This window comes from Pinus tabuliformis, chromosome 5_2 (genome assembly GCF_031772625.1).
Source record: "Pinus tabuliformis cultivar Carrire ecotype Pingquan chromosome 5_2, CPIR1, whole genome shotgun sequence".
Classification (NCBI taxonomy): Eukaryota; Viridiplantae; Streptophyta; class Pinopsida; order Pinales; family Pinaceae; genus Pinus; species Pinus tabuliformis.
Window position 1 is genome coordinate 830,954,488 of NC_142306.1, and position 7,794 is coordinate 830,962,281.

The following is a 7,794-nucleotide window of genomic DNA, read 5'->3' on the forward strand; positions in this document are numbered from 1 at the left end:
GAGTTTCCTTAGGGGTTAGTCACCTGGAAAGGTGGGATATCTCATGGAGGTTCTGTAGGATTTGTGGATGGTCATTTTGGTTGTGTTTTGTCGGTTCCACTTCCTTAAGGTGACCTAGGAGGTTGAATCAGATCATGGTAGCCTCTCGTCACATGTTTACCATGGTTCCCCGGTTACTTGGGTAGATGTGGGAGGAGGGTGTTACAGAGTGGTATCAGAGCATTTTTCACCCCTTGGACTGTATGGGCAGTGTGTTGTTCATGCATTCACATCAGTTGCATATGTGTTCTCATGTTTGTGGTCTATGTACCGGTTGTGTATGCATGGTGTTGGTTATGGTTGCAGTGGTGTTGCCATGTGAAAAGTTAATGGCATTGTTGTTGGATGTGTTTATCATGAGTTTATGTTGGTTATGCATTGGATATGCATGTCAATGTTTGTATGTATTGTGTATGCGTGTGTATCATACATATTTGTTATGCACACAATGATATGGTTATAGTTTCCATGCATGAGGTCATGATGTGTGGTGGGTATGGTCATGCATTAATGACTGGATAATGGTTGAGATGATGATTAAATGTTGATATGATTATGTTTATATATGTATTATGTTAATCTGGTTGGTCTTGCAAATGAGATATCCTTCCCGAGTTACACTAAGGTACATTGGTTTGTTTATGATTTGGTTTAGTTGACATAGTATGTCTTGCAGGAAGAGATCAAGATGACCAACAAGATGGTATACTACAAATATTCTCCCTATGAATTAGATGAGCAACATGGTGTTGGGAACTCTTCTGACTTAGCAAACACATTGAGGAGTTTGAAGGAAGAAATAAGGAGTTGTAAAGAAGATAATGACATAATCATGCAGGCACAAGAGAAAAAAGAAGAAGTCAATGCAATAATTCTTCAGAGTTTGTTAGAATTGTAGAGATAGGGACCACTCTGAATCAACTATGGACATCATAATGGGACTAATGGAGCATATGGAAGTAGGTCTCATGGTCGTCACATGTCAGATAGAGATGACACAATAAGAGATGGTAGATTCTTGGATACTCCAAATAGGAGAGGTGATGGACACATGTACTATTCTAGTTCTGGTTTTGACAGACACTATGATCGTCATCGTTATCACCCTTATAGGAGGAGTGATAGGGGATACTTGTGGGATGAGTTAAAGAAAGTGAAGCCACTTAGTTTTGATGGATATTTGAAGAATCCTGAGGATGTAGAGGCTTGGATACTTGGCATGAATAACTTATTTGAATTGCATGAGTATACAAAGAATATGAAGGCCAAAATAACTATCTTCATCCTGAAAGGTAAAGCAGACATCTTGTTGGAAGATGTAAAATGGGCCATAGACATCATGACAAACAATTTGAGTTAGCATGAATTCAAGAGAATCTTTAGAAATAAGCACTTGTCAAAAAGGTACTACGACAGCAAAGCCAAGGAATTCTATGAGCTCAAAATGGGATCGAAGATAGATGAGGAGTATACGACCAAATTCTTGGAGCTATTAAGGTATGTATTATATCTTAAAGATGAAAATGCTAAAGTTTAGAGATTGGTCAGTGGATTTCCATTAGAATTTAGATTAGATTGAGTATGATGAGCCTCGGTCACTTGAGGAAGTTATTGGGAAACTAAAGCATTGTTATGAACAACCAAAGCGTAAGACAAAATCTAAGCAATGGTGGAAAGGGAAAGATAAAAGTAAAGGTAAATGGAAGCCGAAAAGAACAAGGCCTCAAAATGCAGAAGAAAAAGAGAATGTTGCACCACATAAGAAGTTAAATGCAACTAGATAGGGACATGGGGCACAAAAAAAGAATAGAGGTGATGGTAGAGGATGGTTGGAGTGTTGGACATGTGGTAAGGAGCATCTTAAGAGGGATTTTCTGCAAAATCAGAGTGTTGGGCCTCATGTCTATATTGCATAGGAGGCGCAGATTGTTGGGGATGTTGGGCAAAGTATTCCTCGTATCTATGTAGTGTTGGATAATAAGAAGGCAGATCATAAGGAATCTATCATTGAGATGGAAGGTAAGCTTTGTGATCAAGTTGTTTCTATTTTGATTGACCCTAGATCTAATTATAATTATGTTAACCCTGACCTGGTGGATAAGTGTGGTTTGAATAAAGAAGTGCATGCAAAATATTGGTTAGTGCAGTTGGCTACAAGTACCAAGAAGAGAGTCCATCATTGGGTAAGAGCTTTTGCATTTGAGTTGAATGGTATGTCTACTTCAGCACATTTGAACGTATTACCATTGGGGTCATATAGTATGCTTTTGGGTATGGGTTGGCTATATCTTCATAGGATCAAAGTGGATTGTTATGATAAAGATATTGTGTGCTTGGATGACAATGGTGAGAAGAGAATCTTACAGGGTAAGAAGAAAGCAACATCAGTTAGGATGGTGATAGCTATGCAGGAAAAACGTAGTCACAGAAAAGGGTGTGTGTTATTTGCAGTATACATTTCTAGTGATAAAGGTAAGGAGGATGAGGATGTAGAGATATTGAGCAGGTACCTGATCTTACAGTAGTTTCAGGATGTGTTTCCAATAGAGATCTCAGAGTTTTGACCTTACAAAGAAGTGGACTTCTCCATTGACTTAGTACCAGGGGCAACACCAGCATCAAAATCACCATATCAGATGAACACTCAGAGTTAGTAGAATTGAAGTTGAAATTAAAGGAAATGCTTGACAAGGGATACATTAGGCCAAGTGTATCACCTTGGGGTGCATCAATCTTGTTTTTGAAGAAGAAAGATGGTACTCTTAGGTTATGCATTGATTACAGGCAGTTGAACAAGGTGACCATCAAGAACAAGTAATTGTTTCCGAGGATTGATGACTTATTTGATCAGTTAAAGGGAACAACAATATTCTCAAAGATTGATTTGAGATCTGGAAATCACTAGGTACGCATCAAGGAAGAGGACATTTACAAGGCAGCTTTTCAGACTAGGTATGGGCAATATGAGTTTTTTGTAGTTCCATTTGGTTTGACTAATGCTCCATCTACCTTTGTGTGCTTGATGAATAGTGTGTTGCGTCCTTATCTAGACAAGTTTGTTATTGTATTAATTGATGACATTTTGATATATTTTAAGAATGAGGAAGAACATGCTGAGCATTTAGCAACAATGTTGAGACTATTGAGAGAGCATAAATTGTATGCTAAACTCAGTAAATGCAGTTTCTTTCAGACATAGGTACATTACTTGGGGCATGTGGTCTCCAAGGAAGGCATAACAATAGATCTAGAGAAGATAAGAGATATCATGGAGTGGGAAACTCCTAGAAATGTGGATGAGGTAAGATCATTCATGGGGTTACCAGGCTATTATAGGAGGTTCATTAGGAACTTCTCTCAGATTGCATATCCTATTACGTCATTGCAGAGGAAAGGTAAGAAATTTGAATGGAGAGAAGAATGTGCAACAAGTTTTGAATAGTTAAAGAAGTTGTTGACAAATTCTCCAGTGTTAAATATTACACACTTGGAAAAATAGTTTGTAGTGTGTACAGATGCCTGCAAGAGAGGACTTGGTGGAGTCCTTATGCAGGAAGGACAAGTAGTATGTTATGAGTCGTGGAAACTGAATGAGCACGGGCAGAACAATCTGACACATGATATTGAGTTGGTAGTGATCATTCATGCATTGAAGATGTGGAGGCACTATCTTCTTGGCAGGAGGTTTGTATTGATGAGTGATCACAGTGGGTTGAGATACCTGTTTGACTAGCAAAATCTGAATGACAGGCAAGCTAGATGGTTGGCCATGATCAGTGAGTTTGAATTTGAGATCAGGTACATCAAGGGTAAAGAGAATAGGATTGCAAATGCTCTTAGCATGCGGATATAGGTAAATCACATTGTAGATATGAGTTCTTATGGGACATACTTACAGGATCAGATTTTACAGGCATATCAGTAGGATGAGAGGTATATAGAGCTTATGCACAGATTACAGTAGAGTAGAGGTACAGGTGCACAGGATGTGTACTATCATCTCTCAATAGATGTCTTGATCAGATTTAGGGATAGGATATATGTGTCAGACAACAATGAACTCAAAAAGATCATCTTGAGAGAGTTTCATGCGAAACCATATTCAGGTCACCCAGGCTACCAAAAGACATTGACAACAGTAAAGAAGTTTTTTTATTGGCCGAATATGAAAAAGGATGTGGCAAAGTTTGTGGCTAGATGTTTGGACTATCAGCAGGTAAAGGAAAAGTGTAGGGATCTAAGTGGACTACTATAGCCGATTGTGATTCCAGAGTGGAAATGGGAGGTCATTTCCATGGATTTCATCACAGGTTTTCCGAGGACATCTAGACAACATGATTCCATCATGGTTGTGGTGGAAAGTTTGACTAAGGTAGCACACTTTATTCCAATGAAGACTATGTATTCGGCTAGTGATGTGGCACAGGTGTTCATCAGATATGTGTTCAGATTGCATGGGGTTCTTAAGAAGATTGCGTCAGATAAGGATGCTAAGTTAACTTCCAAGTTTTGGAAGGATTTGTTTACAGGTTTAGGGGTAGAGTTGGCCTTTAGTACAACTTATCATCCACAGACATATGGACATACAGAGAGGGTCAACAGGATATTAGAGGGCATGTTGAGGATGTATGTGATGCATCAACATCGGAAGTGGGAAGAGTATCTTCCACTGGTTGAGTTTGCTTACAACAATGGGTATCAAGAATCTCTGAGGATGAGTTCATTTGAGGCATTGTATTGACGGAGTTATAATACTCCCATCAATTGGAGTGATCCAGACAGGGTGTTGATAGGACTGGACATGTTAGAATAAATGGAACAGAAAATGTAGGTAATAAAAAAGAATCTAAAGCCATCACAGGACAGGTAGAAAATATATGCATATCGAAATAGGTTGTTTAAGGAATTTCAGGTTGGATAACAAGTGTACTTGTGTATCAAGCCAAAGAAGAGCTCCTTGTGGATTGGATCATGTGCCAAGATAGCACCTCAGTTTTGTGGACCTTTCAAGATTCTTGAAAGTATCAGACCAATAGCCTATCGAATTGCACTGCCTCCGACAGTGAAGGTCCATGATGTTTTCCATGTGTCATTGCTTAAGAAGTATGTTAAAGATGTTGATCATGTGATTGAATGGTTTGTATTGGAGGTGGAGCCAAATGGAGAATTCCAGCTAGAAACTCACTATATATTGCAGAGAAAGGTGCTCATGCTTCGAAACTGAGCAATCGAGTAGGTTAAAGTGCAGTGGAAGCACTTTGGGCCCGATGACGCTACATGGGAGATGGCAGATTAGATGTGGGCAATGTATCCCTCCTTATTCGTTGGTTGAGCGAATATCCTTGATATATGTTTTAGGTATATGTTTGATGTAATACTTTGGTGTATGTACATATGTATATGGATGTAAATACCACCATGAGTTGTGTCATAAAGCTCCAATAAGCAGTATGGGTGTCATATCATTATGGTTGCCATGTTGTTATGTTGTCATGTTGGTTTGCTTCTCAGTAGGTTGATCATTGTAAATATTGCAACAAGCTAAGTTATAAATCTCCATGGGAAGTATGTTTTCTTTCAGCAGTCTTGTTGGTTATAGGTGTCATTGAACATCGAGGATGGTGTTCCCCTAAGGGGGAGGGTTCTATAACAGCCCTGGTGAAAATTCCATGTAATAAAAGTTAATAAAGGCAAAATAATAACCACGGTTATGGGACACTTATTCCAAGTTGAATGTTGGGCAAGACATCCTAGTGTGGGTGTTCATTTGGTTTAATATGGCTAAGGAAATTGGCAAAGGCAATGGAAAAGGCTTTGGAAAGGAAAAATGGCATTAATTAGAAATTTATTTATGAAAATAATGGAAATTAGGAGAAAAGGAAGGTGAAAGGTCATAGGTTTCATTTGAGGAGGAAAATGAAGGAAAATAATAGAAAATGAAGAAAATAGAGGCCACATTAATAAAAAGGCTTATGAGGATCAATTCACGGCTTTTGGTCAGTTTCATTTTGGAGTCTTCTCTCTATTCTCTGTCTCTCACACCCTTGGACACTTAGAGTTTTCTTGGAGCACTTCAGCATTGGTTCAAGAAAGGAAAAGAATGCAAAGAGGAAGCAAAGATCAAGCAAGGAAGAGGAAGACCAAGCAACTACAACAAGTTTACTTGCAAGTATCGATTTGCATGTGTGATTTCCTTGCTAGATTTGGCATGCATGGTTATGCATGTGTGTTCTTAGTTCTCTTGTTGTCATGGGCATGGGTTTTTCCAGGTGTGACAATGTTCTTTAGACCTGCCTTTCCATTTCCGGATAGTCATGGTGAGATGGGGTTCTCATGTTATGGTTGAGCTGAATTGCCGGATAGATTCGAAGTTGAGTGAGGTGGATCTCTGAATGAAAGAACACATGGCCTAGTGATCCCTGAACCATACTTTGGATTGTGGTGAAATCACTGGCTTAGTGACCCCCGAACCAGACTGTGGGTTGTGGTAAAGCCAGGTATTGTGTGCCTTGGTGGGTCTAGGAATCCTCGACCGATGAATGGTGGTATATATAGTAAAGCCTAGAGGTAGTTTCCCTTGAACAGGCCTAGGAATCCTTGTCAGTGAATGGTGGGATATACTGTAAAGCTTGGAGGGTGGTGTCTCGATTATGGCCTAGTGATCCCTGAATCAGACTATGGATTGCGGTAAATCCTAGAGACTAGGAGACACGAAAATTCCTTATGGTGTATGTGGAGAAATTCTGTGGCATCCATGCTTTTTTATGGCCTAGTGATCTGATGGGGGTTACGTTAAAGCCTGGTATTATGTGTTTATTGTCTATGGCCTAGTGATCCAGTGAGGATTGCGGTAAAGCTTGATTCTATTAATGAGGGTGAGGTGGTTTAACCTCGGGAAGCCCTGGTTGGTTCTTTTGGTTTGAGTCTCACATTCATGCTTGGAATATGGCAGAGGGGTGATTGGCTAAAGAGATAGTTGGCTCAACCAATCTACAGTCACGTGGAACGTGGTAGTCCCATACTGGGTTGGATTTTGAATTCATTAATAAGAGTTCCTTTCATTGGTATTTTATGAGAAAATGTATTGATTCATATGTTGCACTTATGGTTGTTGTATCCTCGTTATTTATGTTGTTTATATGCTGGTTATGAATATGTTTCATGACAATGAAAATGTACTTTTCTCATCATGTTTTGATTTGTAAATGATTGAGCAATGAATCTATGACCTAATATATCACAATGAAGCTAATGTGATAAGGCATCAATGCTTCTTAGTGATTCTCAGATAATTATAAGACCCCTATGCTCATATTTATTGTTTAAACCTCTAGAATGCATAATTATGACATGTTTGACGAAATGTCTATCATGGCTAGTAGGGGTCCAGTCAATTCTTTGTTCAATAATTTGTATTGGCATCATTGTCTCTATGTTTCTTTTCATTTTTGTAAATTCCATGAAGTTATGGAAAGTGAGTCCTAGCCCTAGAATTTAGCCTTAAATCTCGCAGTTGTTGGCATAACACTGGAAGAAAAAGGCTACAGTGGCACTCAGGTAGGCTCATGGGAGCGACTGGGACCCTCAGTCACTTAGATGGCTTGGCAAAGGAGCGATTGGGGCTTTAGGTCCTTGAACTATTGAGTTTCCTCAAGGGTTGGTCACCTGGAAAGATGGGGTAGCTCCTGGAGGTTTTGTAGGATGTGTGGATGGTTAGTTTGGTTGTGTTTTGTCGGTTCCACTTCCTTAAGGTGA